Raw genomic sequence first — 12,302 nt, 5'->3', positions numbered from 1 at the left:
TCTTCAGCAAGCAAGCAAGTTAGTTTCATCTTCACTAGATCAGCAGGCAAGCAAGAGGAGAGAAGCAGCTACATCTCAGTGGACAGACAGACTGACTCAGAGCTCATCATAGCGGCAGAGTTGCAGAGCTCCACCCAGAGCCACAGCTAGGTTACTTTTAGTTTCAGTTTCCAAACAGTCCTCATTGGCTGATTTAGTTCTATGCCTATTCATTGGCTGACCTTGTTACCAACCTCTATTCCAGTTCATGAATATACTGGCAGAAACCCTACCCCTTTCCAAACAAATGGTCCTCCAATCTCTTCTTAAAAACTTCCAGTGTTGGAACACCCACAATTTCTAGTGGCAAGTCGTTCCGCGGATTAATGTTTCTCACTGTCAGGCAAATTTCTCCTTAGTTCTAAGTTGTTTTTCTCCTTGATTACTTTCCACCCATGGCTTCTTCTTCTGCCTTCTGGTGCTTCGACCCCTTCTTATCTGTTGCCTCAGATGTTGAGACTTTGGGAAAAGTCCAGAGAAGAGCAACTAAGATGATTGAAGGCCTGGAGACTAAAACGTACGAAAAACAGCTGCAGCAGAGGTGGCATTCAGCAGGTTCTGACCGGTTCTGGAGAACCGGTAACGGAAATTTTAAGTAGTTCGGAGAACTGGCAAATACCGCTTGTGACTGGCCCCGCCCCCTCTATTCTCCGCCTCCCGAGGCCCAGCTGATTGGCTGTGTCTTCTTTGGTTGCCCTGCACAGGAGAACAGAGCTGGAAAGCAGGTTAGTGGGCTAGGGAGGGAATGGAGATTTTACGGTGTCCTTCCCCTACCACACCCACCAAGCCATGCCCACCAAGCTACACCACGCCCACAGAACCAGTAGTAAAAAAAAATTTGAATCCCACCATTGGGTTGCAGGATTTGGCCTTGGCTAGTCTAAAAGAGGGATGCGATGGCTCAGTGGCTAAGACGCTGAGCTTATGGATCAGAAAGTTTGGCAGTTCAGTGGTTCGAATCCCTAGCACTGGGTAATGGAAGGAGCTCCTGTTCCTTGTCCCAGCTTCTGCCAACCTGGCAGTTCTAAAGCATGTAAGAAATGCAAGTAGAAAAATAGGGGCCATTTTGGTGGGAAGGGAACAGCGTTCCGTGCGCCTTCGGTGTTGTACGACCATGCCGGCCACATGACCACAGAGACGTCTTCGGACAGCGCTGGCTCTTCTTCGGCTTTGTAACGGAGATGAGCACCGCCCCGCAGAGCCGGAAATGACTAGCACGTAGGTGCGAGGGGAACCTTTCCCCTTAGTCTAAAGAAAAGAAGAATTAGGGGCAACGAGATAGCAGCATTCCAGTATTTGAGGGGGCTGCCACAAAGAAGAGGGGGTCAAATTATTCTCTAAAACCCCCGAGGGCAGGATGAGAAGCAAATGGGTGGAAACTCATCAAGGAGAGAAGCAACCTAGAACTAAGGAGGAATTTCCTAACAGTGAGGACAATTAACCAGTGGAACTGCTTGCCACCAGAAGTTGTGGGTGTTTCATCACTGGAGGCTTTTAAGAAGAAAGACTGGGCAGCCAGAATCCCGTTGTATCTTTGAATGAGTGATTGTAAGTCAAGGACTGCCTATAAATCACACATTTTGCAGAACCAGCTGGCCAAAACCATTATTAGTTCTCTGTCACAGAAATATCACCACAAAAAATCCCACTGACACGGCCATTACGCTGTGTTTGGTTTCTGTGGAACATGGCTCACTGATGGATCATAGCAGGTTAGGGTTAGGGTTAGAGTGTGAATTATTTTCCAGTGACATCTGTTTCCGGAATATAATCCAGAGGCAAACTGAGGGGGAATTCCCCTGCATTTTTTTTTTTTTTTGCAAGTGTGTGATTTACGACTAACTGATGCAAAAATGCACGTTGTCTCAAAGCCCTGATGAAGTCACAATGTCAGGGTGCAAATTTACGCGATTGAGTCTGGCCCGTAGGGCATAGTCAATCCATCAAAATAGAGCTGGAAGGGAGCTTGAAGGCCTTCTAGTCCATCCCCCTATTCAATTTGAGACAAGTGGCTGTCCAGTCTCTTCTTAAAAACCTCCAGTGATGAAGCATCCACAACTTCTGGTGGCAAGCTGTTCCACTGGTTAATTGTTCTCACTGTTAAGAAGTTTCTCCTTAATTCCAGGTTGCTTCACTCCTTGATGAGTTTCCATCCATTGCAGATGATACTAAGCTGGCAGGAATAGCTAACACTCAAGAAGATATCGTTTCTTTTATGTACACTGAGAGCCTTTGCACCAAGACAAATTCCTTGTGTGTCCAATCACACTTGGCCAATAAAGAATTATATCCTATCCTATCCTATCCTATCCTATCCTATCCTATTCTATTCTATTCTATTCTATTCTATTCTATTCTATTCTATTCTATTCTATTCTATTCTCTAATCTATTCCCTCTTCATTCTATTCTGTTTTCTATTCTATTTTTTATTCTATATTCTATTCTATTTTCTGTTCTATTCTATTCTATTTTCTGTTCTATTCCCTCTACATTCTATTCTATTCTATTCTATTCTATTCTATTCTATTCTATTCTATTCTATTCTATTCTATTCTATTCTATTTTCTAATCTATTCCCTCTTCATTCTATTCTGTTTTCTATTCTATTTTTTATTCTATATTCTATTCTATTTTCTATTCTATTCTATTCTATTCTATTCTATTCTATTCTATTCTATTCTATTCTATTCTATTCTATTCTATTCTATAATCTATTCCCTCTTCATTCTATTCTGTTTTCTATTCTATTTTTTATTCTATATTCTATTCTATTCTATTCTATTTTCTATTCTATTCTATTCTATTCTATTCTATTCTATTCTATTCTATTCTATTCTATTCTATTCTATTCTATTCTCAAGATCCAGATGGATCTTGACATACTAGAACACTGGGCCATATTTAATAAAATGAAATTCAACGTGGAGGAAAGTAAAGTCTTACATTTAGGCAAGAAAAACCAAAAGTCCACATACAGACTGGGTGAAACCAGGCTCAATAGCAGGAACTCCAAGGGATCTTGGAGTCTTGGTGGACAACCAGCTAAATAGGAGCCAGCCGTGTGCAGCAGCAGCAGCCAAAAAAGTCGATGCAATCCTAACTTGCATTAACAGAGGGCTGCAATCAAGATCCTAAGTCACATTGTTTCAGTGCAGTCATAATGGTCCCTAAATGAACTGTTGTAAGTCGAGGATCTTGGGCTATTAGTGGACAACCAGATAAATAGGCGCCAGCAGTGTGCAGCTGCAGCAGCCAAAAAAGCTAATGCAATCCTAAATTGCATTAACAGAGAGATACAATCAAGATCAAATGAGGTACTAATACCACTCTATAAAGCCTTAGTAAGACCACACCTAGAGTACTGCATCCAGTTTTGGTCACCACACTATAAAAAAGATGTTGAGACTCTAGAAAGAGTGCAGAGAAGAGCAACCAGGATGATCAGGGGACTGGAGGTTAAAACATATGATGAACGGTTGCAGGAACTGGGCCTGGCTAGTCTAGCGAAGAGAAGGACCAGGGGAGACATGATAGCGGCCTTCCAATATTTGAGGGGCTGCCACAGAGAAGAGGAGGGGGTCAAGCTATTCTCCAAAGCACTTGAAAGCCAGATAAGGAATAATGGATGGAAACTGAACAAGGAGAGATTCAACCTGGAAATAAGGAGAAACTTTCTGACAGGGAGAACCATCAACCGAAGGAACAGAAGTTGCCTTCAGAGGTTGTGGGAGCTTCATCCCTGGAGGTTTTCAAGAAGAGATTGGATTCCCACCTGTCAGAAATGGTGTAGGGTCTCCTGCTTGGGCAGGGGGTTGGACTAGATGACCTACAAGGTCCCTTCCAGCTCTGATTATCCGTTATCTGTTCCTCCTTAGTTCTAAGTTGCTTCTCTCCTTGATTACTTTCCATCCATTGTTTCTTGTCCTGCCTTCAGGGGCTTTGGAAAATAAGTTGACCCCCTCCTCTTTGGGTCAGCCCCTCAAATCCTGGAAGACTGCTATCATGGTTCCCCTTAGTGCCTTCTTTTCTCTGGACTAGCCAAACCCAATTCCTGCAACCATTCTTCATATGCTTCTGTTGTTTAACCGATGACATCTTCGGCATTTGCATTCCATCTCTTGCACTCCCAGCAAAATAATTTGCAGCAGCGTTTCCTCAAAGCTCAGCCACTTGAAGGTGGGTGGACTTCAACTCCCAGATTTCCCCAGCCAGCACATTAAAAGAGTTGAAGTTTTCAGCAGCGCTTCTTTTCCACTGGCTGTTCCAGTGTAGATTCAGGTTCCTGTTAATCCGAATGATGTTGGGACTCTATGATGTATCTCCCTTCCCTGTCCTTAAAGAGACAGACTAGAATACAATAGGAATAGTACTTAGACCCGTCTACCGCTTCACCGTGCTTTACAGCCCCCTCTAAGCGCTTTAAAGAGTCAGCATGTCACCCCCAACAATCTGGGTCCTCATTTGACCCACCTCGGAAGGATGGAAGTCAACCTTGAGCAGGTCAGGATCGAACTGCTGGCAATGGGCAGAATTTGCCTGCAATACTGCATTCTAACCACTATGCCACCCTGGTTCCTTCCCTCCTTCCTTCCTTCCTTCCTTCCTTCCTCCCTCCCTCCCTCCCTCCCTCCCTCCCTCCCTCCCTCCCTCCTTCCTTCCTTCCTTCCTTCCTTCCTTCCTTCCTTCCTTCCTTCCTTCCTTCCTTCCTCCTTCCTTTCCTTCCTTCCTTTCCTTCCTTCCTCCCTCCTTTCCTTCCTTCCCCTTCCTCCCTCCCTCCTTCCTTCCTTCCTTCCTTCCTTCCCTCCCTCCTCCCTCCCTCCCTCCTTTCCTTCCTTCCTTCCTTCCTTCCTTCCTTCCTTCCTTCCTTCCTTCCTTCCTTCCCTTCCTTCCTTCCTTTCCTTCCTTCCTTCCCCTCCCTCCCTCCCTCCCTCCTCCTTCCTTCCTTCCTTCCTTCCTTCCTTCCTTCCTTCCTTCCTTCCTTCCTTCCTTCCTTCCCTCCCTCCCTCCCTCCCTCCTTCCTTCCTTCCTTCCTTCCTTCCTTCCACTGTCACTTACATGGTTTACAATTTCAGCCTCTTGCCCCCAACAATCTGGGTCCTCATTTTACCAACCTCGGAAGGATGGAAGGCCGAGTCAACCTTGAGCCGGTCAGGATCAAGCTCCTGACAGTGGGCAGAGTTAGCCTGCAAAACTGCATTCTACTCACTCCGCCACCACAGCTTGTGAGGAATACCAATAGTCCTCAACAAGTTCATTTAGTGACCGTCCATAGTTACAACGGCACCGAAAACAGTGACTTAAGGCCGTTTTTCCCACCCTTCCGACCGTTGCAGCATCCCCCAGTGGTCACATGATCAAAAACTAGACGCTTGGGCAACTGGCTCATATTTACGACGGTTGCAGTGTGCAGGGGTCTTTTTTTTTCCAGTGCCGTTGTAACTTTGAACGGTCCCTAAGCGAACTGTCGTAAGTCAAGGACTACCTGTAAAAAAAAAATTTGGGAACGAAATTGAACACCCATCCAATCTACTCATCTGACTCATTAAGGAAACAGAGCAGGGGTGGGATTCTACCGGTTCGGACCGGTTCTATAGATCCGGTTGTTATGATTCTGTGCAGTTCGGAGAACCGGCAAATCATGCCTCTGGCTGGCCGCCCCTCCCCTCCACCCACCCAGTCAGTCCTTATCGCGCATGTGTGACATTGCGCACATGCCCGACATCGCTGACTCCATTCTTCCCCGCCCAGTCACTCCTTAAGGTATTTCTTTTTTTCCCCCTCCCGACAATCAGCTGTTCCTGAGATCAGGATTCCCCTCACTGTCTTCCTCCTTCACGCAGGAAGCTTCCCTGAGGCCCAGGAGCCCCCAAATGGATCACCGGGCAGTGCTGCATGCCCCCCACCCCATGCTCCATTTTTTCCCTTCCTGGGAAAAACGCCCCCCCAGGAGGCTTCCCTGAGGCCCAGAAGGCCCCCAAAAATGTGGCGGGGGTTCTGCCGCAAAAAAAAGCCATGCCCACCTAGTCACACAGCCATGCCCACCTAGCCACCCCCCACAGAACCGGGTTGTTCCAAAATTTGAATCCCACCCCTGGAAAAGAACCCTGTCTCCAACCTCAATCATCGCACCTCACCCCCAAACCAACCCCCAACCTCGGTGCTCACTTCACCACATTAAACCATCATCCTCGTCCATTGACTACTTTAATTTCCCCCTCCTCCCAAAGATAGCTTCAAATCCTCCTATCAAAAAACTAGCATCGGAATGACTTCGCCGTTCCCACAAACGCAACTTATCCGATCTTTTTTCCAAGCACAACAAAGCCAAACGGCTTTGTAAAAGAAAAAGAAAAAAAAATTATTTGTCCCAGAACAGAGGTTTCTGAGTCTCTCTTACAACACACCCTGCCCAGTTCCTATCTCTCCTCCCCCCCCACACACACACCCAAAAACAGTCTTCACACAAGATGATTCAGGGAGGATGAACGATGGCAGCCCTTAGCCAAATTTAGAACTCACCCCAACCCTTTCCCGGCAAATACGAACCATGCCAAAATCCCAAATGCATGAATTTCCAAGATTACGAAAACGACGCTGTTAAGAAAAAACCAAAAGTAATGGAACAAAAGTTGCCCTCGGAAGTTGTGGGAGCTTCATCACTTGAGACTTTCAAGAAGAGACTGGACTGCCCTCTGTCAGAAATAGTGTAGGGTCTCCCGCTTGGGTGGGGGGTTGGACTAGATGACCTACAAGGTCCCTTCCAACTCTGATTATCTGTTATCTGTAAAAGGAAGCATGGACGATTTATTTATTTATTTGATTTGATTTGTCAATCGCTTACAAAATAATAGGTATAAGTATAAACATGAGTAAGAATAAAGGAAATAGGTATGAATAAATGGGGGACAATAGGACAGGGACGGGAGGCACGATGGTGCGTTTATGCACACCCCTTAAGATGAATTTAAAATCGCGAATGGTCCCTCCTTTGCAAATCACACACTGGCTGTGTTGATGTCTTGAACCAAATCATGATTGTGGTTTGGGTGGTTTGGCGTTAAGATACGATGCGAAGCCAGTCGTTAGGTTTTAAACCGTATGGAATGGGTTATAGTTGTGCGAACCAAGCTAATTATGATTTCAGAACACAACAGAACAAAATACCAGAGTTCGAAGGGTCCTCGGAGGTCTTTTAGTCCAACCCGCTGATCAGTCAAAAGCTATAGACTTTTTCAGATAGACTGATTGTTCATTAATTCACAATTCCTGGAAAATAAGTGTGAAATTGGGCAAAACCAATTCGGTTTTAGCCAATTCCTTCAACAGCCTGAAATTAGCACATTTTTTAAAAAAATAAAGTTTATTTAAGTTTCATATATTTGAAACATTTAAAAAGAAACAAACAAATATATATACATATATACATTTTGCAGCAGGCATTGAGCATTGGTTACACTTTTCTTTTCTTTTCTTTCTTTTACCCCATTACATTGACGTGATCTACCTTGTTACAATACCTTCCTCGTTCTTTTAATGTTTTATTTTCACAGACTACTTTATGATTAAACGCACGTCCTTCATAGTTTCATTACTTATTCAACTGTCAAAATGTTGCTTTTTCTTTAACCATTCATACCAACAGTTCCCAAACTTTGTAGTATTCACTATCTTTGTTTTTTTTTTAGTAATTTGGTTAGGCTGTCCATCTCTGCACACTTGTGATTTTTTTTTTAATGACTTTCTCTGAAGGGACAATAGACAGTTTCCAATTTTGAGCGTAGCTTATTCTGGTGAAATTAGCAGATTTTTCAAAGACGTGGGGTCGGACTAGATGACCTAAAAGGTCCCTTCCAACTCTGTAAATATGGGGAGGGGGGAAGAGACAATAGGTCACACTTGGAGAGCTAGAAGCACAGAGGGGCAGTAATAATCTTCGATATTAATTTTAGACTGTAAAGGCTTCATTTCTCAGCCTTTTACACAGCTATGAATCATGGAGAGATTATATCGAGGAAGAAATTCTCTGGTCAATTCTCAGAGGCTCACAATTGGCAAAATTCCTGAGGGTCATAAAAAGTAATCATCAGAAACTTCACATAAATCTTAGGATACAAAGACTTGGACTTGATTCAGCATAATTCAAGGAAACATTTTCCTTAAGTCAAATCGGAGCATGGAGAGGGAGGAATTTGGTTGGAGAAACATCACAACTGGGGCTAGAAACGTTAACGCTTTAAAGTCTGTGGAGATTTGCTGTCCTGGTTGTCCCCGAAGTGCTTTTTTCAAGGGGCAACTGGACTTTCTGGTTTTTCTTTAAAGATGTTTTGCTTCTCATCCAAGAAGCTACTTCAGCGAAACCTCTCCAAAAAAAAAAAAAAAAAAAGTCCAGTTGCCTCTTGAAAAAGCACCGTTGAGACCTTAACGCTTAAGATAACAGATAATCAAAGTTGGAAGGGACCTTGTAGGTCATCTAGTCCGACCCCCTGCCCAAGCAGGAGACCCTACACCATTTCTGACAAATGGCAGTCCAGTCTCTTCTTGAAATTCAAAACTCTACATTGCTTTAATTACAATGGAGAGTTTTGAATTTATTTACTGTGTTTCCCCGAAAATAAGACTCTGTCTTATATATATTTTTTGCCACCGAAAAAAGGCAACCAGGTCTTATTTTCGGGGGATGTCCTCCATTGACTAACCTCACTTGCGTGCGTCACCCCCGGCCTCCTTTCTGCTGTCAGAGGCCTTCAGGAACTTCTTCTTCTGTGCGGCCGGCAAGGCTTTCCTGAAGGCCTCTGCAGCCGATAAGAGAGCTCTGGATCGATCCTGAGCTTTGACGTCAGCTCCAGAGGCCTTCAGGAAAGCCTGGCCAGCCTTGCTGACGGCAGAAAAAATGGGCCCGCAAGGCAGGTGTCGGGGTGTGCGAGGCCTGGCTACAACTGTCCAAAGGTAAGTAGTAGGGCAGTTCCATCCCCACATACCCACCCTAGCTTAATTTTTACCAGTCCACTCTGGAGTGGGCGGGATCTTAATTAGGGCTTATTTTGGGGCGTAGGGCTTATATTGGGTGCACATGTAAAAAAAAATCAAGCTAGGACTTATTTTCAGGGCAGGCCGTATTTTCAGGGAAATTGTGTTTTAAAAAAAAAAAACACTAGAAAGAGCGCAGAGCAGAATCACAAAGAATATAAGCGATCAAGAGGCTAAATTTTATGACAAATGGTTAAAGGGAACCCAACTATATTTAGACTATATTTAGTCTAGTGAAGAGAAGAATTAGGAGTGACATGATAACTGTCTTCTGATACTTGGGGAGAGGGACAGTCCCAGAGATGTGGGAATTGACTTATTCTCCAAAACTCCAGAAAGCAGGCGAAAAAGCAGCAGAGGGAAACTTAACAAGAAGAGATCCAACGTAGAATTAAGGGAGAAATTTCGGTGAGAACCATCAACCATCGAAGTGTTAATACCTTTTTATAAGGCCTTGGTAAGGCCACAGGTGGAATGCTGCATTCAGTTTTGGTTGCCACGAGGTAAAAAAGATGTGGAAACTCTAGAAGGAGTGCAGAGAAGAGCCACAAAGAGGATTAGGGGACTGGAGGCTAAAACCTATGAAGAATGGTTGCAGGAACTGGGTATGTCTAGTCTGATGAAAAGAGGGATTAGGGGAGACATGAGAGCAGTCTTCCAATATTTGAGGGGCTGCCATGAAGAAGAGGAAGTCAAGCTAACCTCCAAAGCACCTGAAGTCAGGACAAAAAGCAATGGATGGAAACTAATCAAGGAGAGAAGCAACCTAGAACTAAGGAGGAATTTCTTGGCAGAACAATTAATCAGTGGAACAAGTTGCCTCCAGAAGTTGTGGAGGTTTATAAGAAGAGCTTGGATAGCCCTTTGTCTGAAGTGGTGTAGGGTTTCCTGCCTAGGCAGGGGGTTGGACTAGAAGACCTCCAAGGTCCCATCCATCTCTGTTATTCTATTTTATTCTAACCACTGGAGTAGCTTGCCTCTTGCAACTGTAGGTGCTCCATCGCTGGAGGTTTTCGAGAAAATATTGGTCAGTCACTTCTCCGGGATGGTACAAGGACTTGTGCCTTGGGCAGGGGGTTGGACTACTAGAAAATCTTTGAGGTTCCTTCCAGCCTGTATGATTCTAGTTTTGGTCTGCCCAATGGCCGACATGCCGGACCTTTCTTGGCAAAGGGACACACAGCACTTGGTGTTTAAAAAATACTAAGAGAAATGAGGATTTTGACTGATGCGACAGCAAGCCAAGTCCATTTATGGTCAACCGGTTGGAATGGAAAGCATGCAGCTCAAGGGGGGAACTTTCATTATCTGTAAAGATGGGATTCGTGGCGCATGAAAACCTCTTTAATCTTTGCGGTGTTTCTCAAAGTAGTCATCTGCCCAGGAAGTTAGACCTTTTATCGAGTTTCAAAGCTGTAAAACCTTATCCTTCCATTGTTCTAAGCAAACTAAGAACACACACACACACAAAATATCGGTAATCCAGGTAAATTAATCTTTGACCATTCTGGGTGGGTGCTGAGCAGGGTGCTTGAAGTAAAGAAATGTGCCAGAATAACAAAAGAGTTGGAAGGGACCTTTGAGGTCTTCTAGTGCAGTGGTCATCAACCAGTGGGCCGGGGGACCACTGGTGGTCTGCGAGAAAATTTGGGTGGTTGCAGAAAATTGTTACCCGAAAGCAATTAATCCAGGCTGCGCAGGAACACAAGGCTTGCGTCGCTTGCATTGCACACAACACGAGGTAGTGAGGGGGGTTGGACTAGAAGATCTTCGAGGTCCCTTCCAGCCTGTATGATTCTAGTTTTGGTCTAGGGCAGAGGGGCGGGGGAACTTGGCCCACTCATCCCATGCGCCTCACCTGGCCACCGGGCTGCTTCTTTCCGCTTCTTTCTTCTTCTGCTTTTGGCTGCACGCAAGGAAAGCAGCAAAAGTCTTTTTTTTTCTCTCCCCCAAACTCTGCCAGAAATGAGTCTTTGGGGACCCTGCAAGGCATCCTTGCTCCAAAAGGCTGTGCCGGCAAGTCTCACAAAGACTCATTTCTGGCAGAGTTTGGGGGAGAGAAAGAAAGACTTCTGCAGCTTCTGCTGCTTTCCTTGCATGAAGCCAAAAGTCTCTCCTCCCCCGAGAACGGAGCTGAAGACGGTGTTCTGCAATCCCAAATAAAGATCGATCGATTGGTAGGAAAACGGGGTGGGGAATTTTCCTGCGGACTTTTTTGGGGGGATTTTCCCAGGGTCTCTGGTCCGTGGGATTCAAAATGATGAGTTTGGTGGTCCCTGAGGTCCAAAAGATTGGCGACCCCTGCTCTAGTCCAACCCTTTGCTCAGTCAGGATCACCATTCCAGATAAATGGGCTGTCCATTCTCTTCTTTAAAATTTCCAGGGGTGAAGCACCCACAATGTCTGGTTCGTATTTATGACGGTCGCTGTGTCTCAAGGACCATGGCTGTGATAACCTTCTGACCCGATTCACTTAACAACCGTGTTAACTAAGTTAACAATTGCAGGGATTCACTTAATAGCTGTGGCAAGGAGGGTCGTGAGATGGGGACAAAACCCTCATAATAAATGCCTCCCTTCACAGAAATTTAAGGTGCGTGTGTGCAGGCTGGGATGTAATAAAATAACATCTGCAGGGGACCAGATTGGAGAAAAATGGATCGGAAGAAACTACTACACGTTTACCACAATATCACATGCATGGATATACACATCCAGAGCAACAGAATAACAGAGTTGGATGGGACCTTGGAGGTCTTCTAGTCTGACCTGCTCAAGCAGGAGACCCTATACCATTCCAGACAAATGGCTGTCAGGTCTCTTCTTATAAACCTCCAGTGATGGAACAGCCACAACTTCTGGTGCCAAACCCTTAGCTAGTTTAGTTATAAAAATGTCTGCAAGAAAACCGTCAAACTCAGGAAGCACCAAGAACCACACAGTCATCCTTCTCTTTCTCCTTCTCTCCCCCACTCTTCTTCCTCCCTTTCTCCTTCTCTACAATCCCGCTTCCCTTCTAGCACTGATGATGTTACCTAGTTTGGTAATGAAACGTCTGAAAGAAAACAACCAACCTCCGAGAGCGGCAAGGACCTTTCTGAATGGAAGTGGATTGATTTTTTTAAAAAAATGGAATTGGAAAATCAAATCAGGTCATAGCTGATTCTCTTATTCACATCACCATACCATTAAATGCCCTGGAAGCCATCCATCCATTTTAATGGAGTTTAAATT

The sequence above is a fragment of the Notechis scutatus genome, chromosome 5 (genome assembly GCF_049901735.1).
Source record: "Notechis scutatus isolate UNSWTSFEM ecotype Mainland chromosome 5, rNotScu1.2, whole genome shotgun sequence".
Taxonomy (NCBI): Eukaryota; Metazoa; Chordata; class Lepidosauria; order Squamata; family Elapidae; genus Notechis; species Notechis scutatus.
This window is presented reverse-complemented; position numbering follows the sequence as displayed.